A 24,342-nucleotide genomic window follows, 5' to 3' on the forward strand; every position below is an offset into this window, starting at 1 on the left:
GCATCATACTGCATATATGCTCCCTAACCGTCGATCCTGAGACTCAAGCTCATATCGAGGTACCATAAACATATATATAAAAATCCTATCCTATCCATCCATAAAAATGCCAGTAAGTCTTTCAACTTATTCAGCTGATTTGACTTAAGTATCAATAGCAAGCAATCCGGATAGTCATTCAACTTTGTTCAACTAATCTGACTTAAATATAAGTAGGACTTAACATTTTTAGTTAATCCATTCCCTTATACAAAATAGGTAGGACTTAACTTTTTTAATTAATCCGTCCCTAGAATGCCACCGTCCCATACCGGTGCATTGAACCATACAATCCATGATAAATGATGCACAAATAAAATAGTACACCAATTAATCCATACCTAGCATGATATAAATCATACACGTACCCATTTGCATTTATTTAAGCAAATACAACAATTTAAATAGCATGTAATTAACTTACATTCGACGTAATTAACCTACATCTCAGATAAATTGTATAAACTCCTAATCATAAATAAAGTCATTTAAACATTTAATTCAATTGTTAAAACAATTAAATAACTAACCATCCATTAAATAATTTATAAAAATTATTTATAAATCCGTATTATCCAATTCCTTAAGCATATAAAGTATATTATGCATTCTAGAACCTTCCAAAGTCCATTAAACCTATTTAGATTAATTAAAATAGGTTTAAAAATAATTCTGGGCAATTCAAACCAAAAATCCAGGTCGCGGTCCAACTGAGCAGGCTCAGTTGCCAACTGAGTCGGCTCGATTACCAATCAAGTCGGCTCAGTTCCAACTTAGTCGGCTCGGTTGTGCTGAAGTTGTCTTCTTCATCCGTTCAGCCTCTATAAACCCTAAAACTTCATTGTTAAGGCTTCTAAGCTTCAACCTAAGTTTCATATGTCCATACTAAATTATTTTAGATGTTTTAGCATGCAAAGATTAAACTTAAACATCAATTATGCATCAAAAATTCCAGAATCATTCAAAACAAGAATATGAAACTAAAATCATACACCCTCTCTTTTAGTCCAATTAAGCATGCATAATTATTCAATTTTAATTGTTTAAGTCTCTTGGAATATCCTAGGCATGTATAGAAACACAGATTAAAGGGAGAGAATAAGAGAAGAACTTGCCTCTAAGGTTTTTGGATCAAAACCATAACTCCTACTTCTCTGCTTTTCCGATGACTTGCTCTGCCGTCAAACCTCTCTGCTATTCCGTGCTAGCCCACGCACAGACCCTCCTTTCTTTCCCTTGGGTTTGGCCTTGCACTCCCTTGGCCGAATCTCCTTTCTCCTCTCAAGACTCTCGGCTCTCTCTATTTCTCACGTTCTCTCTCTATGTCTGCTTAATGGTTTGTAACAACCCTATGCAGACTTGTAATTTGTATATATACAGGCATAAAATAAAACCCTAATCCCAATCCCATTACAACTCCTAAAACCAACGTAAAATATAAGTAAGAGGAAAAAATAAAATAAAACTAATGTTATTACTTTATTTATTAACTATATATATATATATAATCATTTATATATATATACATATATACTCTGTCTGCCTCAACTTGATAATATTACAAATAATACATTAATTATATAACTATTAATCCGTAATTAATAATAATAGCTATAATTATTACAACATCCTTATATACATATATACCCATATATATATGTATAACCATCAATGAGGAGTATTCATACCCATTTAAACCTCCCCAAGTAGTTCATGCGACCCATGGGTTTGGTCCATTATTACTAACCATAAATATTAAAATAAAATAGAATAAAACAAATAAGACAACATTTAAATTATTTAATATTAACAATTAATTAGCAACCAAATAGACATCATCAAGCATACAATTTAATTAAACAAGTATTTCAAATAAACACATAATCAATTAATTTAAATAAACCATTAAAATAATTAAACAAATAGTCAAGAAATCAAATAAATAATAAAAAATGCAATTAAAACAATTAATTAAATACCGAGACTATCCTTTTAAAATTAGGGGTATTACAACTAATGACACAGAATGAAAATATATTCCAAAAATATTTTCTTAAAAACCCCTAAAATAAAATATCTCCAAAAGATATTTACAAAAACACCCCAAGAAACAAAAATGTTTCAGAAGAACTTTACATCCATACCCCTATGGACACTGGGAGTAACCAGAGTACTTTCCTACAAAAGTAAATATACGTATTTCGTAGAAACCACTTAGGATGAAGGTACATGAAGTCAGAAACCAACTCCGAACACAAAAGGTGAGATTATGCCAACAAAGTGACAAACGGGGAAAAGACAAAATGGGGAAAAGGATGAAAAGTGAATAGTGTCCAAAAAGTGAAAATGCGAAAATGACTCGGTCCTTAAAGGAAGTTGTCAATCCATGGAAAAGAGTCTCAGAAACCATTCCTGAACACTCGAAACGATACTAAGTGACGAGAAACCGAATTCAGAAAAGAAATTTCAATGAAAAAACAAAAAATTCATCCATAAAATTCTGAGGAAAAAGAAAAGGAAAGAAATTTTCTTTAAAATCTCTGAAATAAAATATCGTCAAAAGATATTTATGAAAAACACCCCAAGAAAAGAAAAAGTTTCCAAACAACAATGCATCTATGCCCCTATGGACACCGAGAGTAACCAAAGTACTTTTCTACAGAAGTAAAGATACGTATTTCGTGGAAACCACTTAGAATGAAAATACGTAAATTCAAAAACCAACTCCGAGCATGAAAAGTGAGGTTGTGCCAAAAAGTGACAAACGGGGAAAAGACAAAATAAGGAAAAGGATGAAAAGTGAATAGTCTCCAAAAAGTGAAAATGTGGAGACTCGGTCCTTAAAGGAAGTTGTCAATCTAAACAAAAAAGTCTTGGAAACCATTTTCAAGCACTCGAGACGACACCCAGTGACGAGAAACAGAACTCAAAAAAGAAAATTAAACGAAAAAAATTTATTCGTAAAATTTGAGAAAAATGAAAGGAGGGAAAATGACTAAGTCATTACAACCTACCCTCCTTAAAGGAATTTCGTCCCCGAAATTAGGAACATCCCGAGGAGAACCGAACTGAGACTGAACGCAGGGTCAAACCAAAGGACAGATTATAAAGCACTAAAGGACAACTCCAGAAGTCTCACGATCAACTAAAGGAATGTGAAACCACGAACCGAGATAACACCTCATATGAATCGGCCTGTCAACTCAACGTCGACTACCGAGAGAATCCTAAGACAACAAAACGTTGAAACACGATAAAAGAAAAGAGTGCTAAGGCAGCACGAACAACAACCAGAACCCGTCCACAACGTACTCAAATGTGTGGTAGCAATGACAGTGCCTAGCGCCCGCCCACACTTACTCGTCAGTAAGGTAGCATTGACGGCAACTAGCACCCGCCCACTGATAAGCGCTGAAAAGTGTGTATTTAAACCCCTTAAGCTTAGGTATTCTAGAACCTTTATCTACTTTATTTTACCGTTTTGTATTGATTTCGTGTTATTTCCATTTTTAGGCACTTATTCCGAAAATAAGCTAACTCAGCTAAATAAGAGAAGAAATGATGTAATTCTGGGATGAATCAAAGAAAGGAGTTAAGTGAAAGCAAAGGGTGGAATTTTAGCAACTTTGATCGATCTCAAGAAAATTTTGATCGATCCAATATGATCGATCTCAGCACTTCAAGATGAATCTGAGCCATGATGACATTTTCAGAGATCTCAAAAGTTCGATCGATCCAACATCATTCTTCGATCGATCGAACTACCTTGTCCTTATCCAAATGATTGATCTTATCCAGTTGTACCACCTTACCAACCACTTTTGTCCTTTTCCCAAAAATATCTTCGAAATATCTCAGATTTGTTTTTATCCAAAAAGGCGCCACCATTGAGGATCAATCTAACTTCAGTTCGATAGATCTCAGCTATGTTCGATCAATCCAAGTCCAAGGTTCGATCGATCGAACTTCCTATAGTGCGAAAAAGTTTAATTTCCAACTCACAAAAGTTATCCTTTATCCAATCATTGGGGAATATTTTGTGCACAACCCCAGCTCATTTTGTGTGTCACTTAACCTACCTATATAAAGAATATGATACACTTTTTGAGGAGGATCCATCTATCACAATAGAGTCCATTCTTAGGGAGGAAGAAATGAGAAGAAGGCTAGAGACACAAGCTTAGGAGCTCTTCATCAACCAAAGAGTAGATTTCTTCCATGGAGTTTGCCCTTAAGGGTTGGAGAAGCATTACCATGAGTGGCTAGACATCCACTTGGGGCTAGAGTTAGCCCCAAGCATGCTTTCTATATCTTAATTTTGTGTATTATTGAGGGATTAGTGTTGTAATACATGTTTTGGCACTTTTATATATATAGATTTTGTTTATTCAATGATTTATGTGGTTTAATGCTTCCAACTGATCATTTCATTCTATCCATATGTCTATGTATGCTAGAATAGATGTTCATGTGTTTGTCTCTATTTTTTGTGTTATTGATGCATGTCTATGTGTATTAATGCCATAGATCTAGAGATTGTCAAAACCTAGTGCTTAATGGAATGCTCTTGTAATTTTCTTGATGGTTCATGCTCATTGCTTGATGGATTGTGCCTCTCCCTTAGTTTAATTAGTTTAATTTCATGTCATTAGCTTAATTGTAGTGTAGTGGAGGTATAGTTGTTAGATGGGAGGACAATCCATGCTTGTTGTTTGATGTTCCATACTTTTGACTGTAAGTAACATATGTCTCTAACCTTGTAGTGTATTTGGCTTGTGAGCTTAATGAAAGAATTAATGACTTGCTATGTGACGACCCTGGTTTTTAGGCTAGCGTGTCCTGTGATGAACCGAAGATTGACCCGATAACAGATCCGATATAAGGAAGCGAAAATAGAAAACAAGACTCTAAGAAGTTAAAGTGACCTTCCATGAGGTCGTGGAACTCAATGAGAACTGATGCGGGAGCAAAAGATCAAAAATATGACAAATAAGCCCCCAGGGGCAAAATAGTCATTTCTGAAAAATATGGATTTGGGTGCCACCGAGCACACCGCTGGAAAGACAACAAAAAAATAGTTAGGATGGACTCAAGAATCGCATGATTCGAAGTCCGAACGAAGGAAAAATGGCCTGACGAAGAAAAACAAGCACTTAAGGCTAAAAGGATAAACTGGTAATTATCCAGAAAGATCCGGGTGCAATCGAGCACACCGTTGGAAAGATAGCAAAAAATTAGTCAAGTTCAAAAAAAAGTTCACTCGATTTGGAGTCCAGACGAGGGAGAAACGAGGGTTTGAAATTGAGACGTCGCGGCGGCCCGACGAAGGCCATGGCGCACACGGCGCCCATGCATAAGCCCACCGGCGCCCAATGGCATGCACCAGCTGACCGCAAGTAAAAAAAAGTGAGGTTCCAGAACTGAGGCTTGAAACGGAGGCCGAAACAAATTTTTTTAGAAAAACACAAAGAAGAAACCCCCCCTAAAATCGAGTTTTCTACCCAACCTCACAATGGAATTGAAAAAAACTCACAATGAGATCCCCAAAATGCCCCTAGATCAGAACTTAACAAGAGGGTTAAAAGTTGCTACAGTGACTGTCTGCAACTGAGAGAAAAAAACGGGCTAGAAGATGAATTTTTCTGGAAAAACATAAAGAAGAAACCCCCCACAAAATTGAATTTTCTACATGACTGGTCAGAGAATTAAAAAAAGGTGTAATGCAGAATGCCCAAAATGCCCCTCCATGAAATATGGTCATGGAGGTCCAAAAAGCTGCTAAAAAAAAATAGAAAGCTAAACTTTGCGATCAATTTCTGGCACCAAGACAACATTTTCTGGAAAAACACAAAAAAGAAACCCCCCCTAAAATCACGTTTTCCAAGTGGCCATGAGGAAACCGGAATTTATTTCCAGAAGGAAAACCCCAAAGTGCCCCTAAACCAGATTATGCAAAAAAAAATGCAAAATGAATCCCTAGGAGGCTCAAATTGCCAAGGAAGAGGTTTTTCCCAGAAACGATCATGCACGCAGATGTAAATGCTGATTTTGAGCGTGCGGGAATGGTCCGCGGCTCCCGAAAATAGCCGAGTCAAAATCCGACCCCCCAACGGCCAAAAAGGCGAAAATGAACTTGAAATGGAAAATATGGAAACCAAAATTAGGAAATGGTTTCAAATGACCATTTGGCCCTTGGCCACACTTCATACAAGATAAATGAGACCTAGTGGAGGTGCCGGAACACACTTTGCACCACCCGATTTGAAAATAAACCATTAAAGGCTCGGATTCTACTATTTTAGCCCAAAACGCAAAATGTGAACTAAAATGCAAAAATGAACACTAAATGGTGTTTGGCCCTTGGCCACACCTCATACATGATTATAGAATCCCTATGAAAAAGAAAGAGTGGAATTCCATGCCCAATGCAAAAGTTATGAAGAAAAGACTTGCGAATTTTCAATGTTTACATAATAACTTTGAAAGTAAAGTGCATAGAATACATAATACATGTTATTGGCCACCGGCCTCATCTTATACATATTGAATACAATGAAAAGAGTGTACTTATGCACACTTTACATACATAGAATCAAAGAATACAAGTTTTGTCATGAGAAGCTATAAATCATCCAAGGCAATGAAACCTTCAAGTCTTGAGTCCTGTACCTGAAACATGCCCCAGTAACGTAGGGGTGAGCAACATAAAGCTACTCGTAGGAGATGAGCATGCATCGACCTAGCATTTTACAATTTTATCACCTTAAGGTGAAACATGTCAGAGGGGCTCATGCCACCTAACGTCTATGTCACAATGAGACTCAGGGAGCATCCTAAGCTACCCTAGAGTAATAATTAACAAGAATCATGATACTTAAACATGTATGAAATGAATCAAGATTTGGATAATTCAAAGAACATGACAAGAAGGATGCTTGAATACAAGTTAACAAGAATTACATTATCAATACAATTAGGCAAAGTTTGGAATAATCCATACAACACGACAAGGAGTTACTAGAATACAAGTTCACATTGTCAAGGCACTTTACATGATTGGAACATACTATTTAACACGACAAGAAGTATATTCGGATATAAGTTAGCAAGAATTACATTATAAATGCAATTGGCATGATTGGAGCATTTCACAAACACGAAAAATTTAAATATTCAAAGAATAGCAACTTGAAATTTAAAGAGTGAAATCAAACAATTTGGAAACTTGGATATCGCCCAGATTAAAACCGTACTCTTGGGATCACTTTAGGGTTACTAACCCAAGGGTACCTTCCCTTATTCTTGGGATCACTTTAGGGATTATCAACCCAAGGGTACCTTCCCCTATTCTTGGGATCACTTTAGGGATTATCAACCCAAGGGTACCTTCCCCTATTCTTGATTGATATCCCAAGTTCCAAAATCAACAAGTTGTGCAAGTTAAGATTGTATCAAATATAATAAATACATTAACCACGTTTCATGCATAACCAAGATTTTGGAACATGCAAGTCATGCCCCTAGTTCATTAACTATCATGGCATGTGAGATGACAAGAAATCATAGTATGCAACTATATAGACAACATCCAAGATGTATAGCACATGGAGTTCATTGAAGTAAATATACCACAAGTATAAAATACATAATTCAATTACTTTCTAAGCAACATATGAGTAATTAAATCATTCCAAGACAAGTGTGCATGTTCATTAAGTACATTAATGAAACCTAGATACAAGGGGTCATGATTAAACCAATGGAAGCATAAAAAGGAAAATTTAATCAAACTAAGGGATTAAATTATCACGATTACGAGGCAAGTTCAAATGTTCTATGAACAAGGTGTGTCAAGGATCATATCAAGGTCAAGTTCAATATCAAGTTACAAGTCCATTTCATGCAAGACATAACCATGTGAATTAAGTTCCATACAAAGGAAGTAAATGAATATAAGTTTCAAACTTATCCGATTATTCTCAATTTGATACATGTGAAGGAATTTGTCACAAAAAGCATGAATTCCAAGTTAGAAACTTAATCAAGACCAATGAGCTATTGAATGGATTTTAATTATTACACTTAATTAAAATCTCTAAGTTTTGAAATTCATCTAAATGATCTCAAATTTAAATATGTTATACAACATACCATGACATGATTTAAAAACACGACAAAAGCGAATTCCATGCAATGAATGGCCATGAGCGTTAAACTTTAGTACTAGAAAAATAATAAATGATAGATTTCAAAACCTAACCAAATATTCTAGATTTAATATATGTGAAACCATATAGCATGCATATCAAGAATGTCAAGTCGGAATTCCAATGGGGTGAATAGTACACCCGGAATAAATTACTTAATCTAATTAATTAAATATTACTAGATTTCAAAACTTCTCCAATTACTCTCAATTTAATCTATGTTGAAGAGCATGTTAGGGCCTAATATAATATGCTAACACACATCGATTTCAATCTAGTTAAGGCTACATGAATTAATATTTTATTCTAGTAAAATATTAAATAAAATCTTCGTTACTTGTCCAATTTATCTCAATTTAATATATGTTAATCAACATATAAAGGGGTAATATTCTATCATGCCACATGATTAAACAAAACTATGGACAACCGGGAAAATTAAATCCTTCACAAGAAAATTAAATAATAAAATCTCTAGATTTCATATTTAAACATGTAAACAAGTTGTATAAGCATCAATAGCATGTTATATAACAATAATTAAACCTATAACACCCCCTACCTCAATTTGAGATGAACACCTCAAAGGCCACCGAAAAAAAAAGTGTTCCGAATCCGCCGAAACCGAAGGGTTTTGTCGGGGACAACACGATCTACATGAATCCGAAGGAAGCCCAATGAAAATCACAAATTGACCTCAAAACCAAACTCAAGAACTGGTCAAAAATGAATTCTAATAAGGGGGAATGGTAGAACACGTCTAGGGGAACAAAAACCGTGAAGGCCGAAGGCTTTCTACTTAGGAAAAGTAAATCAAAGGAGGAGAGAGAAGGTGGTAGCTCCATGGGCATCCATGGCTGCTTTAGGTCATGCAAGGACAGTGGTGAAGATGAAAAATAAAATATTTCACCCCCCTTTTATAGAAATCTCAAAAAGTGCCCCAACGGGCCCCGCCGGGTCTGAAAAAGTGAAATTTAAGCAAACGAGCTCAAATGGCAAAACTCCATGAACAAAAAAGATTCAAAATGAGAAAATATAAACAATGGAAGAAACGTCATTGAAAACCAAGTCCTGAGCAGAAAGTTATGCCCCGAACAAGTTCGGCGGCAACTAGGTCCAGAAATTCTGAAACTGGAGAAAAACTACTAGAAGGAAATTCTACGAATTTACGAGTCAAAAAAAAAGCGAAAATAAATCCTGTACGAGGATTCAGGCTCCAGAAGAGATATTTTGTAATAACTTTCGTTAATTGCACAATGGCCCCTACAAAAAAGGTTAACTGCTAAACTGCCCCAGAATGAAAATATCTTCTTAGATACCCCTGAAATAAAATATCTTCAAAAGCTATTTATGAAAAACTCCCTAAGAAAAGAAAAAGATTCTAAAGAATTGTGCATCCACGCCCCTGTGGACACCGGGAACAACCAGAGTACTTTCTTGCAAAAGTGAAGATACGTATTTCGAGAAAACCACTCAAGATGAAGGCACGTGAAGTCAAAAACCAACTCCGAGCATGAGAAGTGAGGCTGTGCCAACAATGTGACAAACGGGGAAAAGACAGAATAGGGAAAAAAATGAAACTGGGAAAAGGACGAAAGGCGCATAATGTCCGAAAAGTGAAAATGCGAAAATGACTCGGTCCTCAAAGGAAGTTATCAATTCACATGAAAGAGTCTCAGAAACCAATTCCGAGCACTTGAGATGACACTAAGTGACACAAAACAGAGCTCAGAAAAGAAAATTAAACGAAAAAAATTCATTCGTAAAATTTTAAGAAAAAGGAAATGGAGGCAAATGACCGGGTCGTTACATGCTAGATATATTGTGCTTTTCACATGCTACTTAGACAATATATACTTAATTGTTAGATATATTGTTCTTTTCACATGTTGCTTAGACAATATATACTTAATTGGTCATCCTTACTAATTGAATCAACCAAACACACACACACACACACACACACACGTCAATATTGCAACACACATTTCCCTCATTAGTCACTTGTTAAGGGGGTAGAAAAGTATTGTTTGGTGGTGACCTCTAAACCCCAAGATCTCTCTCTCTTACTTACTCTTTATTACATTCAATTATTTAGTTTAATTTGCTCTCTAATTTAATTAACCAACCAACTATTTGTTTGATCACTTGACCTACTAACCCTAATAGTGATTCCACAAGCTAGTACGATAACTCAATCCCTTAGGACGATCCCTACTCACTCTTCCTACGTTAGTAGTAGTGTTGGTAGTGGTTTTTATAAATTTAAACTTGACCCAAAAGGCTTTTCTTGAACCGCACATTCACTACATTATTTTGGCGTATAGGAACGGCTTAAAACCCATCAAATTTTGGCGCCGTTGCCGAGGATTGATTGATTTGGTAACGTCGTATTTGTGAAATCAATTAGGAATTAGTACTTTTTTATCGTGTCTTTACATTGTTTTCAATTTTTGTTACTTATTGTGTTTGTTCTTGATTGACAATGAGCATTAAGCTAAGAAGTAAGCAAAGGAGCATTCAAGCAAAGGAGCTAAGCAAGCAAGGAAAAATGCTAAAAATCTATTAAAAAAAAAAATTGCTAAGCTAAGTTATAAATTTGGAGTTGAAGTGCTGAAGGACCTTTGTGAGCTTATTTACTCAAGCCCTTAGTTAAATCGTCGGCCCGCGTGGAGGCTTGTATTTCAATTCTTAGTTAAATCGTAAGCCCGCGTGGAGGCATTTTAATTATTCTTTGCATTGTTATCAAAGCATGGGAGTATGGGATCATTGTATGTGGAGGAAGTTTGTTGATTATTGACTTGTTGCGAAGGAGGAGTGCTTATTTTGTTGTAATTTGTGTGTCGCTTGTAGTCTTATATAGACCTTGTCATATCATTCATTCTAGGCATTCACATGGAAAATCTAGAGGGTAATTTTAGCCACTTAGACCCACGTTTCATGCAAAATCCCCCTCTTAATCAACATGGCCCCGGAGTTCAAGCTCCAATTCCTCCAATGGTCCTTCGTGATCATTATAATCTTCATGCATACCATGCACCTACTTGCATTGTGTTGCCTAATTTTGAGGCTACTCAATATAAAATCAAGCTCGAGACCATTCAAATGTGTCCACTCTTTTATGGCTTAGATGAAGAGGAACCATATAGGCATTTTAATGAATTTCTTAAACTATATTCCACCGTGAGGTACATGGATGTCCCGGAGGAAGTTCTTAAATTACTTCTCTTCCCTTTCACGCTTTAAAATAAAGTAAATCATTGGTTCAATACTTTAGGGGTAAATTCAATAACATCTTGGGCACAAATGCAAAATGAGTTTTTAAAAAAAATTTACCCCGTAAGTTTGACCAATGTAATGCGTACTTCAATTAGAGAATTTTCTCAAAGGGAAGAAGAGTTGTTGCATGAGGCTTGGGAGAGATTGAATGACTTGCTAAGAAAGTGTCCACATCATGGAATTCTAAAGTGGCAAGTTATCTAATACTTCTATGAAAGCCTATCCGACATGCAAAAGGACATAGTTGATACCTCGTGTGGAGGTTCGTATTTTGGAAAACATGAAGATGACATTTGGCACCTTTTTGAAAAAATGAGTGAAAACTCTTTGCACACATATTACACTTCTCAGCTTGATCATGGTTTTAATAAAAAGGAGAAAAGTGTAACAGTGTGTCAAATTGAAAGTTCAAAGGAAATTGTAGCTGAGGTTAAAACTCTTTCTCAAAAACTTGATCAATTCTTATTGAATCAAAAATCGACTATCAATTCATCTCTTTTTCATCATACAACTCATCTTTGTGAGCCTTGCATGACATGTTCAAGTGTTTTGCATACTACTTTTGATTGTCCCCATGGACATGTTGTTAATGAACACTTTGAACAAGTTAATGCTATATTTGCTCACCCTTATCAAATGCATATGTTCCATTGTGGAATGAAAGCTCAAGCCCTTATCAAGCTAAAAATTTTCAAAGAAAATACATTCCACCTCATAAAAGAAATGGAGGTTCTCAAGTGTTTGTTTTTTCTTCTTTCCATCGTCAAAGAATGAATGACCTCTCGTATCCTCAAATGTATGATTCCCATGTTGGCTTTCATTATCCTCAAGCACTTTCTAGTAATTCTACATTTGAAGATAAGGTTTTGATGGCCTTGTGTAGCTTAGAGAAGGATACCAACTTGTTGCATTCCCACTCTTAATCCTTATCAAAGTTTGAATCCCAAATTGGGACCATAGCTAATGCATTGAATGTAAGAGAAATTGGAAAATTACCCAGTCAACCCGAGAGGAATCCAAAAGCCCAATTTTGTGTGGAAGCAGACCCTACATCAGGGTGTTCTTCCCAAGCTCAAGTGCAAGCCATCACCACCTTGAGAAGTGGTGAGCAAGTGGACAATAGGGTTGAACTACCAAAGGAAGATAGTGAATCGGTGCAACCTAAAGTTGTCACCTATCCAATTCCCAATTCCACTCCTACTTCCTTGAATGAAAATGTTCCTAACTGGAATTCTCAATCTTCTCCATCATCCTTTCAAATTACAAAGTCTTGTGAGCCAAAAGCTCCATTCCCTTATGCTTTAAAAGAAACTTCGCCTTATGAGAGGCAAGAAGGGAAAATACATGACATGATGGAAGTTTTTAAGCAAGTCAACATAAATCTTCCTCTTTTGGATGCCATTAAGCAAATTCCACCTTATGCAAAATTTCTAAAAGATTTTTGCACACAAAATAGGAAGAGCAAGGGACCAAGCCCCCAAAAATGTGTTCCTCACGGAGCAAGTAAGATCCATTCTTCAACAAAACACTCCACTTAAGTTCAAAGATCCCGGTGCTTTGACCATTTCTTGTGTAATTGGAAACCATGAAATTCATAGAGCTCTTCTTGACTTAGGTGCAAGTGTTAATTTGATTCCTTACTTCGTAAATGTCCAATTAGGGTTGAATGAGTTGAAGCCAACCTCGGTGGTGCTTCAAATGGCCGATAGATCCGTCAAAACACCTAGGGGCATGGTTTAGGACATCCTCGTTAAAGTGGATAAATTCTACTTTTCGGTTGACTTTGTAGTTCTTGATACCAAACCGGTTGCTAATCCCACCAACCACATCCCAATCATCTTGGGAAGACTATTCCTTGCCACCGCAAATGCAATAATTAACTGTAGATCCGGGATTATGGACCTTTCTTTTGGCAATATGATGGTCAAACTTAATGTTATCCATGCAAGTCGACATCCCATAGATGAAGATGAGTGTTGCCTTGTTGATGTGTGAGATGAGGTTGTTGACGAATCAATTCCAACGATGGTAATGAAACAACCAATTGAGGATAGTCTTTCATCTCTTTTATCCGATGATCCTCTTGTTTTTTGTCTTCTTGAAATGTATGGAAATTGTGGGTTTGATGATGAAAGATTAATGAATGAAGTAAGCAATCTCATGGAATCTGTTGCAAGCCTAGATTTTCCATCTTGGAAAACTCCAATAGAACCTCTTCCTCCACTCTATAGCACTCCACCGGTCTCATCATTAGTCTCTTCACCAATTCTTGAGCTTAAAACTCTGCCTTCTAATCTTAAATATGCATTCCTAGGACCAAAAGAGACTCTTCCGGTTATCATTTCTTCAAGTCTTGAAAAAGACCAAGAAGATGCTCTCTTAAGTGTGCTTAAAAAAAATAAGGAAGCCATAGGATGGAGTGTGGTGGATCTTAAGGGGATTGACCCTTCTATTTATATGCATCGCATACTTATGGAAGAGGATGCAAAACCCTTTAGGGATGCCCAAAGGAGACTTAATCCAAACATGAAGGAGGTAGTTAAGAAGGAAGTTGTCAAACTCTTAGATGCCGGAATCATTTACCTAATCTCCGATAGCAAATGGGTGAGTCCAACTCAAGTAGTTCCTAAAAAATCGGGGATTACGGTGGTTGAGAATGCAAAAGGTGAGGAAATCTCTAAGCGTACCGCCAATTCATCGCGTGTATGCATTGATTACTGCAAATTGAATGCCGCCACTAGAAAGGATCACTTCCCCTTGCCATTCATTGATCAAATTCTAGAGAGATTGGCCGGGCAACAATATTATTGCTTCCTTGATGGCTATTCGGGGTACAATCAAGTAGCCCTCGACCCATTAGACCAATAGAAAACCACCTTTACATGTCCATTTGGCACATTTGCTTATAGACGGATGCCTTTTGGTTTGTGCAATGCACCTGCCACATTCCAAAGGTGTATGATGTCAAATTTCTCAGATATGGTGGAAGAGTATCTAGAGGTTTTCATGGATGATTTTTTTATTTTTGGGTCTTCATTTAATGCATGCCTCAAAAATTCATATCTAGTGCTTAAGAGATGTCGTGAAACCAACCTTGTTCTTAGTTGGGAAAAGAGCCATTTCATGGTTCAAGAGGGTATTGCTTTGGGTCACGTTATCTCAAGGAGGGGAATAAAGGTAGATAAAGCGAAGGTTGAGCTTATTTCTGAATTGCCTCCACCTTCAACGGTGAGAGAGGTTCGCTCCTTTCTAGGTCATGCTGGCTTTTATCGCCGTTTTATCAAAGACTTTAGGAAAATTGCTCGACCCTTGTGAAATCTTCTTGCCAATGAAACTACCTCCCAATTGGTCATTGCCATTTGAAATTATGTGTGATGCTTCTGATTATTCCATGGGAGCAGTTTTGGGATAAAGAGTGGAAAGCTTCCTTGTGCCATCTACTATGCAAGTAAAACTTTCTCGAGAGCTCAATTGAATTACTCCACTACCGAGAAAGAATTACTTGCCGTAGTGTATGCTCTTGATAAATTTCGTTCCTATCTCTTAGGGTCCAAGGTTATTGTTTATTCTGATCATGCCGCCTTAAGACATCTATTGACAAAAAGGGAAACAAAACCTAGGTTAATTAGATGGATTTTACTTCTTCAGGAATTCGATTTTGAAATCAAGGACAAGAAAGGCACCGAAAATGTGGTTGCCGATCATCTTTCTAGGTTATCGATAGAGCCTTTCCCTAGTCTACCAATTTGTGACTCTTTTCTGGATGAACAACTCTTTCAAATTTCCAATGGAAAAATGCCTTGGTTTGCCAACATTGTGAATTATTTGGCAATAGGCAAGCTACCAACTTCTTGGTCGAAGAACGAAAAGAATCGTTTCTTTGCCAACATCTGGAATTACTATTGGGAAGACCCTATCTTGTACCGATATTATCCGGATCAAATTATGAGGAAATGCATTCCGGAGAGTGAAATTCCAAGTGTCCTAGTGTTTTGTCACACTCTTGCATGTGGTGGGCATTTTAGTGCAAAGAAGACCGCCTTGAAGGTTCTTCAAAGTGGGCTCTTTTGGCCCACTATTCATAGAGATGCCTACAATTTTTGCAAATCATGTGAGAGATGTCAAAAGATGGGGACAATGTCTAGAGGAGATATAATGCCCTTGACCAATATACTAGTTGTTAAGATATTTGACATATGGGGTATTGATTTTATGGGTCCATTTCCTATGTCCTATGGTTTTCAATACATTCTTTTTGCCGTTGATTATGTTTCCAAGTGGGTGGAAGCATGTGCTATTAAAACAAATGACCACTCCGTGGTCATTTAATTCATTAAATCCAATATCTTTACTCGTTTTGGTATGCCAAGGGCTATAATAAGTGATGGAGGAAAACATTTTTGCAATCAATTATTGAAGCACTTATTTCTTAAGTACTCCGTCACTCATAAGGTAGCCACTCCCTACCATCCTCAAACAAGTGGGCAAGTTGAAGTGTCTAACCGGGAAATTAAGCATATTCTTAAGAAAACGGTTAACACCACTAGGAAGGGTTGGTCAAGGAAGCTAAATGATGCTTTGTGGACTTATCGGACGGCATATAAGACTCCCATTGGCGTGTCTCCTTATAAGCTTGTATATGGAAAGCCTTGCCATCTTCCGATTGAGTTAGAACATAAAGCCTTGTGGGCGGTTAAAAAGCTCAATCTTGACCTTGATAAAGCCGGAGGGAATAGGCTACTTCAATTGAGTGAGTTAGAAGAATTAAGACACAATGCTTATGATAATGCCAAACTCTACAAAGAAAGAACCAAAGCCTTTCATGATAAGCATATTGTGAAAAAGTCTTTGAAACCCGGTCAAAAAGCTTGGCTTTTCAACTCTAGACTGAAACTCTTTCCTGGGAAATTGAGAACCAAATGGGAGGGTCCTTATGAAATCATCTCTGTTGCACCTCATGGGGTGGTTGAAATCAAAAATTTGAAGAAGGGAAACATTTTTAAGGTTAATAGACAGAGGTTGAAACCTTACATAGAAGGTCAAGTCTTTCAAAGACATTTGGAAGCTGCATATCTAGTTGACTCGGTGTATGAAAACATAGAAAATTGCATTAACAAGGGACCAAAAGCTTCTTTTGAGCTTAGTCCAACAAGTTCTTTAAAGAACCATTTGTTGGGTGGAGTTCAAAGCATCTATCACCCCAACAAAGAGGGGATGTATAACAAGATCTTTGATCCGGGCTAAAAGAGCCCAATGTCTTGTTAGAGACGTTAAAAACTAGCAAAAGCATTTCGTATGGTATCAAAACCCTATTCCTCCCTCATTTCTATCTTAAATTTCATTTCTTGCGAAGTCTAGATATTGGCTTTGGGTTCATACACATGGCTAGGGACTGTGATTAGGATTGCATGCACTTTCATGTTGAAATTGAGCATTTTGCATAAGTTCAATTGATCTCAAATGAGAGTTCGATCGATCGAACTTCATTCTACAGCAAACCTGCATCAAAATCACCTCTCTGTCTCATCGATCCAAGGAAATTTTTCGATCTCAGTTCTCTGTTAGATCGATCAGAAGACCTTAGATCGATCTAACTTCAAAGTTCGATCGATCTTGAGCTCCAACACTTAGAAAAATTTTGAGCCTGCATCAACCTGTATATTTCAGCTCTCTGTCTCGTCGATCGAAAACATTTTAAGATCGATCTGAAGTTCTTCGATCGATCCAACTTCATCATTGGATCAATCTGCAAGTCCCAACACTTAGAAAAATTTCTGAACCCAAAAACCTGCATATTCTACTTCTCTGTCAGATCGATTGAACATTTTGTTTAGATTAATCTTAATTTTGGAATTTATTGTTTTGACTTTTAAATTTTAAATTCAAAAAAATATTTTATTTTATTTTATTCTATTCTTTTCAAAAACTCCAAAAATATTTTTTATTTCATTTTTATTTTACTTCCAAAAAAAAAAAAAAAAATTCACCATGGTGCCCTTATGTGTAGTTATGCATGCTTTATGCTTGAGTTAAGGCTTGATCTCATATCTCATTTTCTTATTGTGCTATATTGTCTTCGATTGCATGCTTGATTATTCTTATCCCATTTAATATTTGATGTGAGTTTGCTAGTGTGGTTATTTAAGTAAGTTTTTGATTCCAAGTTTGGGGGAGACGTCTTTCGAATTGGATCATTGTCGGGCTTCATGTTTTCGCCACCACGGTATACTCTTTCCATCTTTTCCATTATTCTCATTGCACATTGAGGACAATGTGCGGTTTAAGTTTGGGGGTAAGGTGTCTTTGTTGCATTCTACTTAAAGTTGAGTTTTAAATGCATGATTGAGATTTGAGATTGATTAGCGATGATTTTGATCTTTTGAGGACTATATTGCTTAAAATTTAAAAATTGCTTAACTTGAGAGTCCAATACTCCTTGTATGCCTTGTGGATGCCATTTATGAGTAAATTTTTTGAAAGATTGATATCTTGCTTGCATTTATGGTCCACATCATTCTGATTTTGTGATTGTTTTGAGATTCACTCTAGTATTCTACACTAGCAAAGGCGCACACTAGCATTCATTTGTGGGGTACATGCTTTGTTGATTATTAAATTGGTTATATCCCAATTGTGCTAGTAATGCATTGAAAGCTTTCATTCTTGATAAAGGTGGATAACAACCCCTTTTCACTAAGTAGCCAGGATTCTAGCCTCATCAAGCATTGAACTTCTCACGCCGAAAAGTGGAGGGCCCAAACTCTAGGTTAATAATTGAACTTGTTTATTCAAAAAAAAAAAAAAAAGTTGCAAAAATAATAAAAAAAGTGAGGACTTCTCCCAAAAGGTGAGAAGTAGAAATGATTAAATGGAGGTTGTCTTGATTTGTAGCCTAGTTGATTTGAGCTTGTAAGTCCGTAGGGGTGTTTGAACACCTAATGCCCTAAAGCCGTCCGGTTTGGGAGTCATTGACTTAACGCTCGACCTCATGAATCGCTAGAAAGCTTAATAGATCAACACATTGCACCATACTTCCATCTTTGATCCTAAAAAAAAAAATCGAGTGAAAATAATAAGCGCACCTAGTATAATAAGCTTTAATAAAAGGTCCACTTTTTGTCTTGATGATTGGTACTAGATTTGTTTGTTAGTTTGAGGGTAAGGATGGGATTAATTCTTTAGTTGGCTTAGATAGTAACATATTTGATGCCGGTCCACTCAAAAAAGGATTCTAGAGTTGTTTTGATTTGCATAATCATTTTCTTGATGTGTGGAGGACCATACTTGCTTGCTTGATGTTGAGATTTTGGGAGATTGCTCGAAAATGTTTGAAAAATTGCATACTTGAGGTAGTTTTCTCCCAATGCTTGTTTGTAATATTGGTGCCTATTTTGAAAGAATGAGCTTAATGTTTGTGGGTATCATTTCTGGAAACCCTCACGAGACTTCACTCATCTACTAGGGGTAACCTAGAGGTTTAAAAGGCTTGTTGCATATGCTAAATGTAATCGTGTTCCCTACGAAATTGGCGTTATCCATTTATTACTTTCTAGTTCATAGTTGTATAGTTGTTCATTTCATTCCTTTACTTTCTAGTTCATTGTTAGGGACTAGCAATATTTAAGTTTGGGGGTGTGATGAGCGCTGAAAAGTGCGTATTTAAACCCCTTAAGCTTAGGTATTCTAGAACCTTTATCTACTTTATTTTACTGTTTTGTATTGATTTCGTGTTATTTTCATTTTCAGGAACTTATTCCGAAAATAAGCTAACTCAGCCAAATAAGATCAGAAATGAAGTAATTCTGAGATGAATCAAAGAAAGGAGTCAAGTGGAAGCAAAAGGAAGCAAAGGGTGGAATTTCAGCAACTTCGATCGATCTCAAGAAAAGTTCGATCGATCCAACATGATCGATCTCAGCACTTCAAGATGGATCTGAGCCATAATGACATTTTTAGAGATCTCAAAAGTTCAATTGATCCAATATCATTCTTCGATCGATCGAACTACCTTGTCCTTATCCAAATGATTGATCTTATCCAGTTGTACCACCCTACCAACCACTTTTGTCCTTTTCCCAAAAATATCTTCGAAATATCTCAGATTTGTTTTTATCCAAAAAGGCGCCGCCATTGAGGATCGATCCAACTTCAGTTCAATAGATCTCAGTTATGTTCGATTGATCCAAGTCCAAGGTTCGATCGATCGAACTTCCTCCAGTGCGAAAAAGTTTAATTTCCAGCTCACAAAAGTTGTCCTTTATCCAATCATTGGGGAATATTTTGTAATCGATCCAAGGCTTGTTGCATATGCTAGAGTTAGCCCAAAGCATGCTTTATATATCTTGATTTTGTGTATTATTGAGGGATTAGAGTTGTAATACATGTTTTGGCACTTTTATATATATAGATTTTGTTTATTCAATGATTTATGTGGTTTAATGCTTCCAACTGATCATTTCATTCTATCCATATGTCTATGTATGCTAGAATAGATGTTTATGTGTTTGTCTCTATTTCTTGTGTTATTGATGCATGTCTATGTGTATTAATGCCATAGATCTAAAGATTGTCAAAACCTAATGCTTAATGGAATGCTCTTGTAATTTTCTTGATGGTTCATGCTCATTGCTTGATGGATTATGCCTCTCCCTTAGTTTAATTAGTTTAATTTCATGTCATTAGCTTAATTGTAGTGTAGTAGTAGTATAGTTGTTAGATGGGACGACAATCATCTTTGTTGTTTGATGTTCCATACTTTTGAATGTAAGTAGCATATGTCTCTAACCTTGTGGTGTATTTGGCTTGTGAGCTTAATGAAAGGATTAATGACTTGCTAGATATATTGTGTTTTTCACATGCTACTTAGACAATATATACTTAATTGTTAGATATATTGTGTTTTTCACATGTTGTTTAGACAATATATACTTAATTGGTCATCCTTGCTAATTGAATCAACCAAACACATACACACATCAATATTGCAACACATATTTCCCTCATTAGTCACTTGTTAAGGGGGTAGAAAAGTATTGTTTGGTGGTGACCTCTAAACCCCAAGATCTCTCTCTCTTACTTACTCTTTATTGCATTCAATTATTTAGTTTAATTTGCTCTCTAGTTTAATCAACCAACCAACTAGTTGTTTGATCACTCGACAGACTAACCCTAATAGTGATTCCACAAGCTAGTACGACAACTCAATCCCTTGGGACGATCCCTACTCACTCTTGCTACGTTAGTAGTAGTGTTGGTAGTGGTTTTTATAAATTTAAACTTGACCCAAAAGGCTTTTCTTGAACCGCACATTTACTACATTATTTTGGCATATAGGAACGGCTTAAAACCCGTCACCCACAACACACAACTTGGTACGGTAGCATGACAGTGTAAGGTACTAGTTCATAACCTACCCCCAACCAGGTCCACTTAGAAAAACCTATCGATACAGATGACATCAATGTCGGAAACGATCATTACCAAAAGTACTACGAGAACCAGGCATTCTGCAAGAGTAGGGTATGGTCCAATAATGTCCAGTTGGACTATCTTAGCCAATCCCAAAACTTTGACAACAATGTTATAGGCATCGCTATGCTTAAGGCCTTAGATCTATAGTGCAAGTAGAAACAGCAGCTCTTACATTGCAAAACACCCTTGACACTCCCCGACCACGTCGTGAAGCCACGAAAGAAAAGGAAATAAAATGGTGCCTCCCTAGCCCGCGTCTCACTCCTCCAGACAAGGACTGCGATTATGTAATAACCCAAGTTTTATTCAACCCGGTGCGTCAGCGGTGACCCGAACGTAAATCCAACAATAAATCAGAATGCGAATGCAAAAAGGCAAAACAATGGTCTCTAGAGATACTACATGTCTATAAGACACCAATGTGACCCTCAACGAGGTCACGAAACCCAAAGAAAATAATTATGGAAGCGACGTTTCAAAAAATGACAAGAATAAGCCTAGGGGCAAAATGGTCTTTTACAAAATGGAAGTGGATGCTAGAAAGTACACCATTGGAAAGACAACAAAAAATTAATGAATTTAGACTCAAGAATCAACTGATTCGGAGTCTGGACGAAAAAGATATGAATTTAGAACCAAATAGCCTTCTCCGTTTTGGAGTTATCACGACCCTATCTCACTAAAACTACAATAACTCTCACTACGGTTGGAGTTTTAATTCATGGTTGGTACCATTAAAAATTTAACTTCAAGATCTTGATTTTAGACTCAAGAACGACCTGATTTGGATTAGAAATGAAGGAGTTATGGCTCCCTGAAGTTGCTGCAATAATGTTATCCAAGAAAAATCAAAAGAGGAAGGTTCCAGGGAGGATCAGCCGGCTGAACCTCCATCATCAGCTGACTGAACCCTAATGATCAGCCGGCCGAACCCCAATCATCAGCCGACTGAAACACCAAAAATCCCTAAAAGGCTACTGGAATAAAGACTTGATATGTGTCAGCATGCTGATCTTTGTTATCAGCCGGCCGATGCATCCTGCTGCAGTAGAAAAAGCTACTGCTACCCATAGGGAAGGTGCTTGGCTCAATCCTAAGGCTATGCATGCTTCCCATTTGATCTGGACAAGTTTTAAAACATCATTAAGCCTTACATGAACATCCATAACATGTTAAATCGAAAGAAAACTTTGAATGAAGTCCAGTGCATGATTTTTTTCATGAAAATTCATAAAATCTTCCAAAAATAATTCAAAAGTTGAAATCCATGTATTTCTTGGATGTAATCATGCCCGCATGTGTAAAATGATGAATTAGACGTGCTAGAATGGCCTACGGCCTCATGGCATGTCATATGCAAAATATGACCCTTCGATGCATGAAATTCCATGTATTCCATAAACAAACTATGAAAATAAAGTAGCATACATGGCATATGAGTGTCCTTGGACCTTGGCCTCGTTACATACACATCTAAAAAGTAACCAAAGGTGCACTTAAGTGCACATTACATGACTTGAACAATAAATACAAGTTTTTATACAATACACCAAAAAGGATCATGATATGCTAACAAGTGCATATTCAATGTCACCAAAAATATTCCAAGAAATCTAGCAAGTCTAAGAGTGTTGTGCATCCCACAATAATGCTTCTTTACCTGAAAAACACCCAGTAACTTCAGGGTGAGTAAACAAGTTTACTCGTAGGGAATGAGCATGCATAAGTTCAATTTATTACAAAGTTTACAATTCATTAAAATTTAGTCCATGCTATTAAATGACATTGGAACTTTTAACATAGCACAATAAGATGCAATATCATAAGGTTATCAAGTTTGATAATTAAAGAGTGAAATCAAACTAAAGTGGATACTTAGATATCGCCCGGACTAAAACCGTACTCTTGAAATCACTTTAGGGCTATTAACCCATGGGTACCTTCCCCTAGTGCGCACTATAGTATAGGGAGCTCTCTATCTCCCATACTAGAACCAAGTCCTAGCCATGTCAAGTTCTTGATGATATCCTAAGTTTCCAAAATCAACAAGTAGAGCGACAAGTCATGATATGTGATAAAACACAATAAATTCCATGAATTACATGACTAAATCATTATATCAATATGATAGAAATTAAGTAGACTAACTAAGTAATTTTTCTAGATTTCAAGAGTTGTCCAAATGATTCCAATTTAATATATGACAAGGAGTAATTCATGGTCATGCCATATATTAAGTCAAAAATGAAATACAAGCATGGTGCAAGTAATTAGAATTTAAATCAACTTAAATTAATTAATTCTTTATATTTAAAAGCTCATTTAAATTATACCAATTTAATACAAAACAAGGAAGTCATGGCCTTTCCAAAAATCATGTCTTAGCTTAATTTCATGCAAGGTATCATTGACTATCAATTTAAAGATTTAGATTAAAGACATGTAGTTCATTTGTACCAAGTTATAAAACATAAAAAATAAAAATAAATAAATAAATAATAAATAAAAAAAAACATAGTTTAGAACACCCCTTACCTCAATAGAGAATTGTATCTCTATGAACCAAAGCAACGAAGCTCTAAATGGGAAACCAAGCTAGGGTTTTATAGAGGAGAGTGAGAGGAATATAAAGTATTCCAAGCTTATGGGTCTAAGGTGAGTGGAAGGGCACCAAAATGAAGCTTAAAACCTTGGATCAAGCTTTGCTCCAATGGTGGCCAAGTTAGGGTTTGAGAGGAAAGAGATGAAATGAATAAAATGAGATGAAACCCTAAGTTAAATGTGGTGGGATTCTCCACTCACTAGGTGCTCTTGCACTACATCTCACACACACACTTGCAAGACTAAAGGTAAGTCCTACACTTGTCATGAATCTAAGCAAACTTCCAAGATTTAAAATCAAGCCTGCACTTGTCAACCATCCATGCCAACAAGTGCTTTTATCCTAGGCCAACAAATGGGTGAATCTCCACCCTCCATGTGTCATCAAACAAGGCTTCAAAGTGGTTCCACCACAAGATCAACAAGTGGCACCATGAGAGTGTGACACTTGTCATATTTTCTAAAAATTGCAAAAAGGTCCTTTTTGAAAATATCTTCCAAATTAAATTGTAAAATGGTCCCTAAGACGAAAAATAATTACTTTATTTAATTACACAAAAACCCCTCAAGTTATGAATAATTACCAAAAGTTACGCATTCATGCCTTTTACAAGTAAACATTTAACATGCTTTTCTACAAAAGTAAAAATATAAATATCATGGAATTAAAATATCATGGATTTATGCAAGGCTGGAATCGAATCCGAGCATAAAAAGTGAGGTTATGCAAGAAAAAATGAAAAAC

The sequence above is a fragment of the Cornus florida genome, unplaced genomic scaffold, assembly GCF_030987335.1.
Source record: "Cornus florida cultivar Cherokee Brave unplaced genomic scaffold, ASM3098733v1 CherokeeBrave_3.0.0_Hap2_Chr09, whole genome shotgun sequence".
Lineage (NCBI taxonomy): Eukaryota > Viridiplantae > Streptophyta > Magnoliopsida > Cornales > Cornaceae > Cornus > Cornus florida.